The sequence below is a fragment of the Protopterus annectens genome, chromosome 10.part0 (genome assembly GCF_019279795.1).
Source record: "Protopterus annectens isolate FY-2018-M chromosome 10.part0, PAN1.0, whole genome shotgun sequence".
Lineage (NCBI taxonomy): Eukaryota > Metazoa > Chordata > Ceratodontiformes > Protopteridae > Protopterus > Protopterus annectens.
Genome location: NC_056744.1, coordinates 1,434,369,791 through 1,434,385,001, shown reverse-complemented (window position 1 = coordinate 1,434,385,001; position 15,211 = coordinate 1,434,369,791).

Genomic DNA, 15,211 nt, shown 5'->3' with positions numbered 1-15,211 from the left:
TGATGGGTAAGGCCAATCTCTTACCAAATGTAATAGCTTAATTCCAGCATAAAAAGGGAAAGCAGCTAAACTTAAAATGGCCCTCAAGGGCAGCTAGCCTATTACTTAACTATGAACTGGACCTGCAGAAGTCTACAAGGATGAAAGAGCTTATCCCAATAAAACCTATAAAAGGAATGATTTTATTTTTTGCAGAACTGGATTTATTTTGTTTTTAAAAATAAAAATATTTAGATGAAGTGATTGCTCTAAATGCACAGACTCTCGTAAATCCTCTATTGGAATAAGTGCTTAAAAGCAGTATTAAGCATACAAACAGCACAGTAATAAGTTAGAATTCCTAGAGGAAATAACAGCGGTAAAAAATAGCAAGTATATTAAAATAAAAAGTTAACACACACACATACATAATAAATAAAACAGAAAGAAATCAATTTTCCACAGTTTTAACCATCAGGTATACCAACAGTGAGGGGATGCCATATCAGTAGTTGGGGGAGTGGAAGGCCTCCTGCAGGATGATCTGAGAAAAAGTACAGGCATTTGTGGGCCATCCTTGTTTTGCCTCACTGCATCATCAGCTCTAAATCAACCCCAAATTTGGGTTAATGAAGTAATCTGTTGCGTCATCTTCCAGAACAGGTGGAGCGGGAGACTTATAATGGGAACCAAATTGCCTCCTGTTAAACCCAATCCTTGCTGTCTTCAGAGGTGATCGGTCTGAGAAAGGAAAAAGATGAAGATTGCACTGCACCAGATTCAAGATGAGGCACCCTGAAAGTGCCTACTGATCTCGTCATCTCTCTGATCAGAAATGAGGGTGGGCAAGAACCCAGACAAAGACTTAGTAGGTGCCCAGGTAAGAAACTGCAGCCAAGGCTGCAGTGCTGGCATTGAGTTCAATAGGGATGCCATTTTCTTAACTGCAAGGATCAACTTCAAGTGAATAAGACCAAAGCCCACTGGCATAGATACAGAGATCAAAAAGGTCAACCCTTAGACTGACCTGGAGAATCTAACTCAAATCATCAAGACTGAAACACTAACTGTTCCCACAGTCAATGTTAACAACACTGACACTGGAAGGACAACCACGCTGACATCAATGATAACCATTATAAAGTATCAGGGCCCAAACCAATGGACACACCAGACATCCCATGGCTAAAAGCTCCTGTGATGCCCAGTGCACCAATACAGAGATCATCAACTGCAAGACTGTCATCAAGGCTAATGATGTTGAATATTACATTCCTAAGAGATAAGACTACCAGCACCAAAACTGCATCAACAGCAGCACCTGCAGGTCCAACATCAGTTTCAGAATGGCAGCTCACTGCCAAATACCTTTCTTCATCAAAGCTAGCCTTCATCAGATCTACTTTTGGCCCTGGTATGGTCTAAGGGACTTATCATGAACTAGCTTAGTGTAAGACATCTTATTTGTAGTCCGAGTTTGTTATGCCCAATTACAGAGAGCTTATTACCTTGGTCTCCAGAATGCACCTGACTGCCTGTGGATTTGATTCTTGCCCAGCCAGGCTTATATCATTACTCATTCTCAAGCAGGCATAGTTGGATAAGGATAATTTAAATAACTGAAGACTTTTCTCAAACCCCCTTTTTGTCAGCTCTGAGGTACTCAAGAGCATTATTTACATGTAACTGGACTTCTTTTTGAGTGATAAACTGTACATCCCATTCCAGTCTTGTTTTCTGTCTAGGAAAAATACTACTTAGGGTTTTTGACAAATGTTAAATTGCTAGAGATCAGTTTTGTTATTCCATTGTGAACCTCTTATATCTTTCTCCATCTTCTGTGGACTATAACAATAGTTAGCTCAACCATTTGACTAATTAGGGTCATATCTCTGGTACTGTATGACAGTAGTTTGCCTCCTTTCTCACTGGACCTACTCAGTAGGTTATATCCATACATGCATATGCCTCCTCCTCCTCATCCCTCCCTTAACATGCAAGACACTACAGAGTTCTGTTCTGGGTCTGTTGCCTTCATCGTGTATATGCTTCTGCCAGGAAATGTGATTTAATATAGAGTGAAAATTTAAACCTCTCTTTTAAAGACACACAGCTTTGCCTCTCCTTTCCTCACGATTCTACGGCAACCTTAAGCTTTCCTTAGAACTGGAATGTTTCTACACTTGAATAAAATCAGATGAAGCTCAATACCAGCAAGATGCTCTTACCTACCTATAAACCTATGGTCATTCATACCATCCTTCATCAATTCTCTTCTCCAGTCTTGTGACATGACCTCACCTCTCAACTTACTTATTTGCATTTCTTTACGAGGAAAGTCTGATTGAGCAGAGACCCAGAGAGAAAAGCTTCAGCAGAAAAAAGAAGAGTAAAACATAAGTAAAAACTTAAATTACAATTCATGTCCATGGTGCAAAATCTAGGTGTGATAATTGATGAATGGCTTACTCTTAAAGGATCAGGTATCAGCAGTCAACAAAACCTTTTATCATCATCTAATTAACCACCTTATTCCATTAGGAGATTTGCTTGTGGTTTTGTATCTTCTCATTTCTTTATGACTGGACTGCTATGATGTTTCTTACCTGTGGTTACCAGGGACTGTGCTTGCCCAACTACAGCTAGTGCAGAACCCTGAAGCTCAGTTACTCATTGAAATTATGCTAGTACTGTGGATACTGCACTGGCTAGCTATTTGGTCTTGAATTTGCTACAAAGTCCTTGACGTATTCTATCTTGCTCCACACAACTGGGTTCATTTAGAGAACTCATTAGCTGGTATCTGCCTGCTCACACTATCTGTTATGCCATGAACATCTGGTGATTATGAGGGTTCAACTTGAATATGAAAGGGAATGTCCTGTTTTTAATCAAGATGTGGGTTTGGCATAATGGTTAAGGTCTTCAACTCGTAGATGCACGGTACAGGGTTAGATACTGACCTGAAGTTATTGTCTAAGCTTAAAATGGCTCTTCAGGACAGTTAGCGTAGTATTCGCCTATATAAGGGGCAGTGCAAAACTCAGGCAGAGTTGAAAGGGATGGGTTTGACCATTGCAGTTTACATTCAGATGACTTGCATGATTTAATCTAGGCACTCCTATATATTCTCATAGAAATACCTGACTCTTCGGCTATTCATCTCTCATATCAGAGTGCTCTTGTCCCGCCACCTTGGTCTGATTTTCCTAGTCATTTCTTTCCAAGCTGCCTCTCTCAACAAACTCTATTCTTCTCCTTCTCAATCTGAATTAGTCTCCCATTACTTGTCTTTCCACCATTTCCATATTAGATTCACTTTCTTTAACTATTTATGCCTTATCTTCTACAGGCCTCTTTTGTAACCCACCCTACTACTGTCCTTTCTTTTCAGACTAGCTCCCCACACACATTTGCATCTGTAGCTCCCATAGTTTCTAAGCAGATACATCCTCTGCAAACTCAAAAGGTCCATGAACAAAACCCTTACCCCAAACCATTAGTACACTCACCCCTACATACTTATCCCTCCTCTCTCCTCCAGCATACACTGCTCCTTTCATGCTATTGCTTTATTTTTCAATTTGATTGGACCTAGATAAACTTTAACCCAAGTTACCAGCTTCAATTCAAAGCAGACGGGATTGGAAGGCAACCAATTAACACCTACCCTACTTCAACAATATCTGATCCACTACAAAAACACTAAAAATAAATACCAGTAATTCTCAATTCTAATAGAATCTTAGCACTTAAAACTCTCTCCAAACAAGACTGAACTTGACAGTCAAGAGGAGAAGGTAACACTTGCACCACACCACACTCATCACATTGTCCCACTAAACCTACACCACCAAAATCCACACATAGAAACAGAAAAACATTCGTGGAGGCTCTCAATAATAATCTGCTCAAGCAACAGAGACTTCCAAACATTCGTGGAGGCTCTCAATAATAATCTGCTCAAGCAACAGAGACGTCCAAACATTCATGGAGGCTCTCAATAATAATCTGCTCAAGCAACAGAGACTTCCAAAGCAGAAACGCAAGCAACCTCCACCCCCCCAACACAACTCAAATGACACAATGCCCACAGACTCAGTATGCCACTCAACCACAGCCCATAAGGCAAAACAACGTACCCAACACACTAGTCATAGGTGACTCTATAATCAGGCACACTGATGTCCCATTCACCAGGCTAAACAAGGAGAAGGTTACTGTCAGCTCCCTGTCGGGTACCAGGATCCGCCATATATCCCATGCACTCAGGTCACTCCACAACAAGTACAAATATGACTCTGTCATTGTCCATGTTGGTGTGAATGACCCGAAACATACCTCCTGGACTACATGAAAAGAGACATGGAAGAGCTCTCCGTATGACCCTAACCCTAAGTAGCAGCCAGCCATTGCCCAGAATTATACCGCAGTACGAGGACAAAATGATTGAATTCAACAATTGGCTAAGCTTCTGTTGTCATTCTAAGGGGATCCAGTATCTGTCTGCTTGGGACGACATGGTTGGCAGACCACAATGCTTTGTCAGAGATGGCCTGCACCTCTCACCCCTGGGATTCTGGATACTGGCCAAGACTCCTGCTGCCCCTATAGTGCCTTTTTTACGCCAGGTTCAAATGACAAGTTCACCACCGTAACAGGAACACGCAAGCAAAAACTGAGGGTAATGCTACTCAATGCTAGAAGTCTAAATCTCAAAATGCACTCTCTTGAGGCACTCCTTAAAATGGAGAACATCGATATCTGTGCAGTGACTGAGACCTGGTTCAAGGCTCCAGAAAGCACCCCTGCATTACCAGGCTATAACTCATACCACACTTTTCGGCCATCTAACCTGGACTGGAACACCAAAGGTGGAGGTGTGTCCATATTCATTAAGGATATCCACACCTCCAGGCTAGTTGCTCAGCATAATGCATCCGAGGTTATCCAAGTGCAACTAACTCTGGGCAAAACTGCAATCCAAATTGTAGCTTGCTACAGATCCCCCACCATGACCCAGGATTCCCTCTCTTTTTTTGAAATACTGAAAAATATTAGGGCGCAACCAAATACTCTAATAATGGGTGATTTCAACTACCCCACCATTAACTGGGAAAACTACTCATGTACCAACTCCTTTGCTTAACGCTTTCTGGAATTCATAAATTCAATGCACTGGATCATCTCATCCACACCCCCACAAGGGGCAACAATATTCTAGACCTAGTCATTACCAACATGAATGACCGGTGTTCCACACCTGAAGTCAACTCCTCGTTGGTCAGATCCAACCATAAGCTAATCACCCTTGATATCCACATCCCGCTCCCACCACCCATTAAGGAAACCACGGTAAAAAAATTCTCCAAAGCCAATTTCATGCTTAAGACAGAAGTGGTGAACTTCATAACACCCATGCAGATGGACAATACAGTTACAACTGCTGAATCCTACACAAATGCACTTTATAAGCACTTACACGAGTGCATGGATGTGCTATCCCAAACAGAACCAAGACAATATCCTTCAAAAAAAAAGGAATCCAATTTGGTGGTCCCTTGCCATTAACAAACTCTACAACAGAAGGAAGAAACTGTTGCAAAAGAGAGTAAAATCCCATGAGTGGAGGAGCTCCCTGGTCAGCCTCAGTAAGAAGCCGAGATCCTTTATAAGATCCTCCAAAGCTAGCTATGAAAACAAAATTGCCATTGATTATAGGAACAATCATAAAGCATTTCTATAGCTATGTCAAGAATCTCAATGGCAACACCCAGATCTGCTCTGAGTTACAGCACAGCGGCACGGAAATTACAGAACTAACTGATATTGCCAACATCCTGGCAGATAGGATCAGTGCTAACTTTAACCCCCCCCCCCCCACCTCCTAAAGGGCCCATATCTATACAGGAAGGATGCAGAGTCGCTGTAATCACAACTACGCAGGTAAAAGCTGCACTCTCTAAAGCCATAAAACACAGCATCCAAGGGACCAGACAACATCTCAGGCTGCGTTTTACACAAACTTCAGAACAAACTGGCTCCCCACCTAAGCACCATGTTCAATCATAGCCTCACGTCAGGCTTTGTGCCCACTGAATGATGCACAGCAACAGTTATCTCACTCCACAAAGGGGGAGCCACCACTGATCCTGGGAAAGATCACCCTATTAGCCTAACAAGCCTGGTCTGTAAGGCCATGGAAGGTATCATCATGGAACTCATAAACAAAGACATTGGTAACCTCCAAACTCTGGACCCCACCCAGTTCATGTTTGTGAAAGGCAGATTATGCCTCCTGAACCTGATCAACTTCTCTGAGGCAGTCACCAAAGCCATAAACGAGGGTAAAGTGGTTCACACAGCCTATCTTGACCTTGCCAAGGCTTGACACCATCCCCCATTCTGGAATTATAGCTAAACTCACTAAACTATGTATAAATCCCTACATCACAAGATGGGTTGCCAACTGGCTCAATGACCAAACCCACAGTTTAAAAGTTGCAGATTCCAAATCTGACTTCAAACCAGTGACAAGTGGAGTACCACAAGGGGTCAGTCCTGGGACCTCTCCTGTTTGGTATCTACTTCTCTAAAGTACAGGCTAACACAGAAGGCCTTTGGCTAACAAAGTTCGCAGATGACTGCAAACTAGGAGCCATAGTCGAGTCCCCAAAAGATGTGGACATCCTACAGAAGGGCCTCACTGAAACAGATGCCTGGTGTCAGAGCCATGGCCTCAAGCTCAATGCCAAAAAGTGCTTTGTCATCCCCTTTGGTAAAAACTCTGTGCCCATGAACTACCACATAGATGGCAGTCTACTTAATGCCAAATGTGTGATAAGAGACCTTGGGACCCAGGTGGACAGTAGTCTCTCCTTTGATAATCACATTGCCACAGTAGTCAGGAAATTCTTCTACGTGGCACACCTCATCACAATAGGGTTCTCATCCAGGAAAAAAAAAAAAAAAGAAGTCATTCTTCTCCTCTACTCGACACTCATTACAGCCATTATAGAGTACAACGCCCCTTTTGGAATGTACCTCACAAGACATCTGCAGCAGCGGGAAAGGGCACAGAAGTACCTCACAAAGAGGATTACTGGCCTCAAACAGATGCCCTACACTGACCGTCTCAAAAAACTCCAGCTTTACTCCGTAGCATATTGTCTACTCCGAGGTGAACTATGCCTAACATATAAAGCTATGTCAAACCCAGAGCTGTTGGACATGCTCCACCTAAAGAAATCCCAATCCCTCCGAACTACATGCTCTAGGGACCTAAACCTTGTCACCACAATAAACAGGACATGCTGGAAGGATAGATTCCTGTCCCAAAGACTTCCCATACTCTGGAACAAGCTACCCATCTATGTCAAGCAAAGTTCCTCATTAGCACTCTTCAAGAAATATCTTGAGGAGTGGATGGGAAATAGGAAATACACCCAGGGGATCACTTGTGTGGCTCTGCTCGACAGGGGCACAGGAAAATAACTTTCTTGGGTGGCGTAAGCCAGGGAACCTTGTTGGTTCGGCTTACTTAGGCCCTTGGTCTGACAGCCTCTTATCTACCTATGAACATGCACTCTTCTGCAAATATTTGCCCCTTACATTAAGCCGTGTATAATAATACCTAGTCCTACTCTAACACCAGACATCAAGATAAGATTGTTTTTTACCCTAAACTGTACTTCAGAAGTGAAAGTAAAAATGACAGAAATAGCTGCTCGTGAAAGGAATGAATGTGTGTGTATATGTATGAGCACTTAACCCTATTTACAAGTATAATTTAAGATTTCATATATAGTCATTTAAAAAAAGAAGTTATGTACTTACCATAACGTTCCATCTGTGTTTTCAATTTTAATTTTTCCTCAACCTGTAAGTTTCGGATCAGAACCTCAGATCAGACTCAGCCCATTTACAAGCTTAAGATTTAAAGCTCAAGCTCCTCTTCTCCATCCCATAATGCTTCATTCCCCCAGATACCCTCAGATCGAGTTTGCTGATATATATTAAATTATTTTATTAATAATCATACATCCACCATACAGAAGAAAAGGATAGAATGTGCACAGTTCAGTCGCTCAAAGCAGGAACTGCGGTTCCTACTTGCATCTCTATCGGGCCTTTCGTAACTATGGACAGGGGGGAAGGAGGGAGGGCAGGTTGAGGAAGAACGAAAATGGACAACACAGATGGAACGTTAAGGTAAGTACATAACTTCTTTATCTGACGTTGTCATTTTCATTCATTCCTCAACCTGCAAGACGGAGTTCCCAGCTACAACAACCTAGGGTTGCCCTCATGGAAGGATATTCTGGAGCACTGCAGAACCAAAAGCAGACATATTCCTTGAGATAATGTCCAGTTTATAATGTGTAATAAAGCCATGAGAATTTGACCATGAAGCAGATGCACAAATATCATCAGTTGAAACTCTGGAGCAACAAGCTTGAAATGTCAAAATGGATTTTGTAGAATGAGCTTTGACATGCCTAGGTAAAGGAATACCTTTCGAAGAATAAATAAAGGAAATGCAATCTCATAACCATTTAGCCAGTGTGGGTTTGGCAACTGCTGCACCTTTTCTAACATCTGAGAAAGATATGAACAGTTGATCAGATTTCCGGTAAAATTTTGTTCTGTCCAGACAAAAACGCAATGGTCTATGAACATCCAGTTGATGTAGCTTGCATTCTCCCTTGTTCTGAAAATTTAAAACAATAAGTGAGAAGGTCACTGAAAAAACAATCAGTAAAAACAAAATGAAAACTCCAGCAACGCTAGAATTTCCACTGAGTGACCTCCCAAACCTCTTGTATCAGAGGCACATGGGATATATGCAAATTACCCTTATGGACATCAGGTGTTTCAGCTAACTGGCGATTCTGAATGCCCACGACTTGTTTCGTCATTTTATTGGACAATTTCAGGCCAATAAAGCCAAACCCCACTAGCTGTGGATATGCATATTTCGGCCTTGTTATGACCTTATCAGCACAGCACAAGCAGAGTGTTTGACTAAGCATAAGAAACACAGGGCTGTTATACCCAGCTGATGTCCGTTATCATTAGGGTCACTGCAAAAATATCCCAAACAACAAACTAAAACAATAAGTGAGAAGGTCACTGAAAAACCAATCAGTAAAAACAAAATGAAAACTCCAGCAACACTAGAACTTCCACTTAGTGACCTCCAAACCTCTTGTATCAGAGGCACATGTGATACATGCAAATGGCACTTATGAAAATCAGGTGTTTCAGCTAATTGGCGATTTTGACTTGTTTCGTCGTTTTATTGGACAATTACAGGCCAATAAGTAACCTGGATATAACAGCCCTGTGTTTCTTATGCTTAGTCAAACACTCTGCTTGTGCTGTGCTGATGAGGTCATAAGGCCGCAATATGCATATCCACAGCTAGTGGGGGTTGGCTTTATTGGCCTGAAATTGTCCAATAAAACGAAACAAGTCATGGGCATTCAGAATCGCCAATTAGCTGAAACACCTGATTTAAGGGAGCATCCAACAGTTCAGCTTTAACATGATCCGGCAAGGATTGCTCCTTAAGCCAAGCATGCCTTTTGAGTACAGACCCAGTGACAGCAGCCCTGCATGAGGCCTCTAAAGAATCAAACCCACACTGCAAAGTAAGTTTTCCAACCTGTTCAGCAGAATGCATCAAATCCTGTAAATTCTTATTTTCAGCACAGTCAGAAATCAACATCATTTTGTGTTTAAGCAATCCAATAACATGTTGTTGATACTTTAATGTATGAAACTGACAGTTTAAGGCCCTAATGGCCAAAGTTGCAGAAATGTAAACCTTCTTACCCCATCTATCCAGCGCCCTGGAATCTCTATTAGAAGGGGTAGGATTTTTCGCAATGAAAGCCTTAATGCCCTTGGTTCCCTGTGAAATGGTCTCTGGATCCGCAATAGGATTTTTAGAAAGGAACTTGTGAGAATCAGGAACCCTGTAATATCTGTCAGGTTTTCTGGGAGCAGGAGGCAAAGAATCAGAGGCCAAGCTAGATTCTGAAAAAGCATCATCAACAATGTCTAGTACATGAGGTTCAGCTAAAGGCCTATGTTGGGGCAGAAGTAAGAAGTCCCTAAGCCTCTTTTTTGAATCAGAGAAATCCTGGCTTTCCCAGTGGAAATGCTCCCTTAGAGTGTGCAAGGTTTCACCAAAAGAGAAATCCTCTGGAGGAGAAGCAGAGGGAATAGAGTCCTCTGCATCAGAATCCTCATAAGTAGATAAGGGTAAATCCAGATTATCAGAAGAATCAGAAAAATCAGAATCCTGGTCAGATGATTCATAAACAAATTCAGTCCTAGGTCTCTTAGAAGAGGAAGGTTGGCTTCCCCTGATTAAAGTTATAAGGTCTTCAGCCATTCTTATCAGTTGTTTTTTAGGCATAGAGGCCTGAGCATGCGGCCTGGGCGTCAGTTTTCTAGGCAAGGTTCGAGATTTAGGCCCTAAAGAAGAAGGAGGCGTCGGTTTAATATGCAAGTCCATAGGCCTGAATACAACCTCAGAAGCCAGTGCCTGCACAGCGGCTCCGGACCCATCCAAGGTAGAGACATCCCCAGGTTCCACATGAAGCATCTTGCGGCATACTGGACTCCAAATGAGTCTCAGTAGAGGCCTGGGACTCAGAAGTAGCGGGTATCAGGGGCTGCGAAAGCGCCTCACTGAGTACCAGCGAACTGGCAACGGGCTTAGGACAAGTGTCGTCAGCAGTTTTGAACCTCAACGGCCTGTCTGTCTATCTTTGCGCTTTTTCGGAATACCGGTAGTCTGATGGCTATCCGACATTTCTGGATAATTAAACTGAGAACCGAAATATTTAGAGGCAAAAATATATCGACGACAGATAGTGCGTTGATTAAATAAGGCACAAAACCGACAGCAAGGTAAGTCGTGGTCAGGGCCTAGGCAAGGAATACAGTATGAATGAAAATCTTTGAGAGGTATTTGCTTTCCACAAGTAATGTAATTATTAACTTTTACTGACATCGGTAAGGAGCAAAAAAAAAAAAAGTTTCCCCAACGGGGTACTTAGCTTTAGTTGTAGACTCCGGTTCTGAAACTCTAAAACGAAAATTTCAGGAGTTGGCCGACCGGCACTTGCAAACTGCTTTTGCTATGGGCACCGCACTGCAAGAAAGAATGATGTAATGGCGTCGGCTGCATGTTTTATACCCTTGACATCTTGGAAGAAGGGACAGCAACTGACGCAGGACCCAAGACTTTGTTTGGCCGACTGAGGGCTACTGCAAGCAGACAACCCAAAGGTGATGACTGCAACAGTGAAACACGAAGAACATCTCCCTGGATTTGAAGTGGAGGAACTCCACTGCTTTGATCTCTGCATTCCCTGTGGCTGCTGTCTGGGGCGGGGGGGGGTCCTGTTTCCCCGGGGTCTGGGCTGAACTGACCTGGTGGGTGCAGGAAAGGACCAGTGCTTGGAGGGGCAATGCCTGCTGGACCTGTAGGAAATCCTTAACTGTCTGCATAGATTTAGCTTTTTCTTCCATCTTTTTTAAGACCTTCTCTGCCTTGGTGCCAAATAAATTGTCTTTGTGCAAGGGTGCATCCAATAATTTAGATTTGACATGGTCTGGCAAGGGCTGTTCCTTAAGCCAAGCATGCCTTCTAAGAACAGAACCGGTGACTGCTGCCCTGCTAGAAGCTTCCAGGGTGTCAAAACCACAGTGAAAGGTGTGCTTAGTTACTTGATTTGCAGAATGCATTAACTCTTGTAACACTCTAGATTCTGCACAAGCAGGAAAGGAAGACACTTTTTGTTTGAGGAGTTCCATGGTATGTTGCTGAAATTTTTCATATGGAACTGACAATTTAGTGCTCTGATAGCAAGAGTAGCAGAGGTGTATACTTTTTTCACCCCATCTGTCTAGTGCTCGGGAATCCCTATCTGAGAGGGTGGGATTCTTAGCAGAGGTTGCTTTAATTCCTTTAGGCCCTTGAGAAATTACCTCAGGGTCAGCAGTAGGATTTTTGCAAAGAAATTTCTGAAAGTCAGGGACTCTGTAATACTTGTCAGGTTTTCTGTGAGCAGGAGGGAGGGTGTCAGGAGTCAAACTGGATTCCAGGAAAACATCGTCCACAACATCCAGGACTGGGGGGAATGGCGGGTCTGTACTGTGGAAGATCTAAGAATTCTCAGAGTCTCTTTTTAGACTGATAGTAGTCCTGACATTCTCATTGGAAATGCTCCCTTAAGGTATGAAGGATTTCCCCAAAGGAAAAGTCCTCGGATGAAGAGGCTGAAGGAATGGCTTCATCTGCATCAGAATCCTCATAAGCAGAGAGATGTTTTCATATTCAGATGCATCAGAGTCATCAGACTCCTGTTCAGATAAAACTACCGGGGACAGATCTCTTTTCCTTTTGGAAGGGGTAGCTTGGCTTCCCCTGATCAGCATGATAAGGTCTTCTGTCATTTTAAGCATTTGAGACTGGCGGCAAGGTAGCAGGTGCCTGAGATTGGGTCGGTTTCTTAGGTGCGTTTTGTATCCTGGGCCTTAGAAAGTCAGTAGTTTTTGAAAGAATGGTAAATGCAAAAGATGTTGTGGGTTTGTGTTGAGAATCGTTAATGCTAAGTACTTCCTCGGAAGCCGGTGCCTGCTCAGCAGCTCCAGACCCATCCAAGGTAGAGACAACTGCAGGATCCTTAGTCGAAGAAGAGTTTTGCGGCATACCGGACTCTGAAAGGGTCTCGGTAGTGGCCTGTGAATCCACAGAAGCAGGCATCAGGGGCTGCAAAAGCGCCTCACTGAGGACCGGAGAAAGTACAGTTGTGTAACTACCATAAATGTAGATGTTTGAGTGTATTCACTGTTGCAGTCATTACACTTGGGTTATCCTGCTGGCAGGGTACCCGCAGTCGGCCTGAATTCCAGAGTCTTGGTCCGGTGTCGGTTGCTGTCACCTCCTCCCTGACGTCAGTGCGCCAGGGGTATAAAAGATGCAGCTGACGCCATTTTCTTCAGTTTTTCTTGCCCCAGATGTCAGATGCCCCCAAAAGGGTAAGCTAAAACTTATGTCAATAGGTATGCATGCACTAAAGTAAACATTTCCTTCATCTACAAGCAAATACACCACATAGGTTGTATAGAATAGAGAAGTAAAGATAAGTCCCAGCAAGGAAAGGAGGATGGTGGGTGGGTAACCTGGACTGCAACAGTGAATACATTCGAATATCTACATTTATGGTAGGTACACAACTGTACTATGTTCATCGTGTTTCACTGTTGCAGTCATTACACTTGGATTGAATCCCAAAGCTGAGGTTGGGTGGTTGGGTCTAAATAGGATTAAGAGAGGCTATGAGGCCCTGCAGAACTGTAGTGGCAAAGCCTGCTCTGGATTTAGAGTGGAGAGGTAAGTGGTAGTGCTTTGTAAAAGTGTGTACTGAACTCCAAGTTGCAGCCTCTAAAATGTCTTTGGTTGGTACTCCTCTGAGAAAGGCTGCTGCTCTGGCTGAATGTGGCCTAATGCCCTTAGGCACTGATTTGCCATATTGTGAATAGCAGAAACGAATGCAGTGGCCTATCCATTTTGAAACAGTTTGCTTTGAGATAGCCTTTCCTTGTGATCCTGCAGCATATGCCACTAAGAGTTGTTCAGTCTATCTGAAAGCTTTAGTTCAGTCCAAGTAGAAGCGTAGCTGTCTGTGTATGTCCAAAGAATGCAGAAGTCTCTCAGCCTTATTCTGTGGGTTTGGATAAAAAGTAGGCAAATGAATGGTTTGGTTAAGGGCCACACTGGACACTACCTTAGGCATAAATGTTGGGTTTGTCCTCAGAGAAACTCTGTCTGGATGGAAAATGATAAAATGTTCCACAGCCATGAGTGCCTGTAACTCTGAGACTAGTCTTGCAGAGGTTATTGCTAGGAGCAGAGCTGTTTTCCAGGATAAGAATTTGATATCAGCTGATGAGGCTGGCTCGAAAGGAGGCAGTGTGAGTTTTTCCAAGACAAAATTGAGGTCCCATGCAGGTATTGGTGCTCTCCTTGGAAGTCTTATGTTTTTGGCCCCTCTGAGGTACTGCCTTAATAATGGATGAGAAAAAATAGGTGGTTCCGTATTGTAATGGGCTGAAATGGCAGAGGCATGGATCTTAATCAATGAAAAGAATAGGCCTTTGTCCAATATCTCATTTGAGTATTGTAAAATCTGAGGAATATTTGGTAAAAACGTGTCAATTCCTAGTGCCTGGTTGCAAGCACAGAATCTCTTCCATTTTCCTGAGTAAGATTTTCTGGTACTGGGCCTCCTGGCCTCCAAAATAACATCCATCACCGCTTTAGAGAGAGGAGTGTTCTGAATGGCTACATTATCCGCCATGCTGCCAGATTTAAGGTCCTGAGTTGGCTGTGCAGGATCTGATTGTTTTGTTGGGTCAGTAAGTGAGGAATATGAGGTAATGTCCAGGATGGACCTTGAGACAAGCTCTTTAGGATTGTGTACCAGTGCTGGCAGGGCCCATCTGGGGCAATCAGTAGTACCTTGGGGAAGAGAGGCATATACTGTTAGGGATTTCCAGCTGAAGGATAAGGCATCCACTTTCCATGCTTGCTTGTGATAAGTAGTTAGTTCACCTACCAGCTCCCTGAGAGTACACCCTGGAACACTGAAACAGAAACTCTGAGTTCCTAGTTCTAACCCTGACTGCCTGAAACTGCCCTGCCTTGATACACATGGTATCACTTTCAGTGTAAAGTAGTTCACCTACCAGCTCCCTGAGAGTACACCCTGGAACACTGAAACAGAAAGTATGTTTGCTAGAGTTAAGACTGTATCCATAATAATACTTAACTACTCTGCCAGGTTAGGTGAGCCTCTCGAGTGTGGTACGGCAGCAGCCAATCCCCTCCCATAGCAGTCTGTCATATCCCCACTTCTAGCCTATCTCTCACTCTATTTTCCAATTTTTTATCCTGCTAGTCCAAATCTATACTGGTTCCTCTCCTCCATCTCCTCATTCCCCTTCAGCCTGGCAATACCTCAGCTGTGGCATACTCTGTAATTCAGGTCTCTGCCCACTAGGTGGCGCCTCTTTACTTGCTGTCTAACTTATACCCTCACTCTCTCCCTTTATATCTTACTAGCTACACCTTCTGTTCTTCACTATAGCTCTTCTCGTACTAGCACACCTTTACTAGATTCCTAGCTCTAGTTAAACCCTGTGTCTTAAT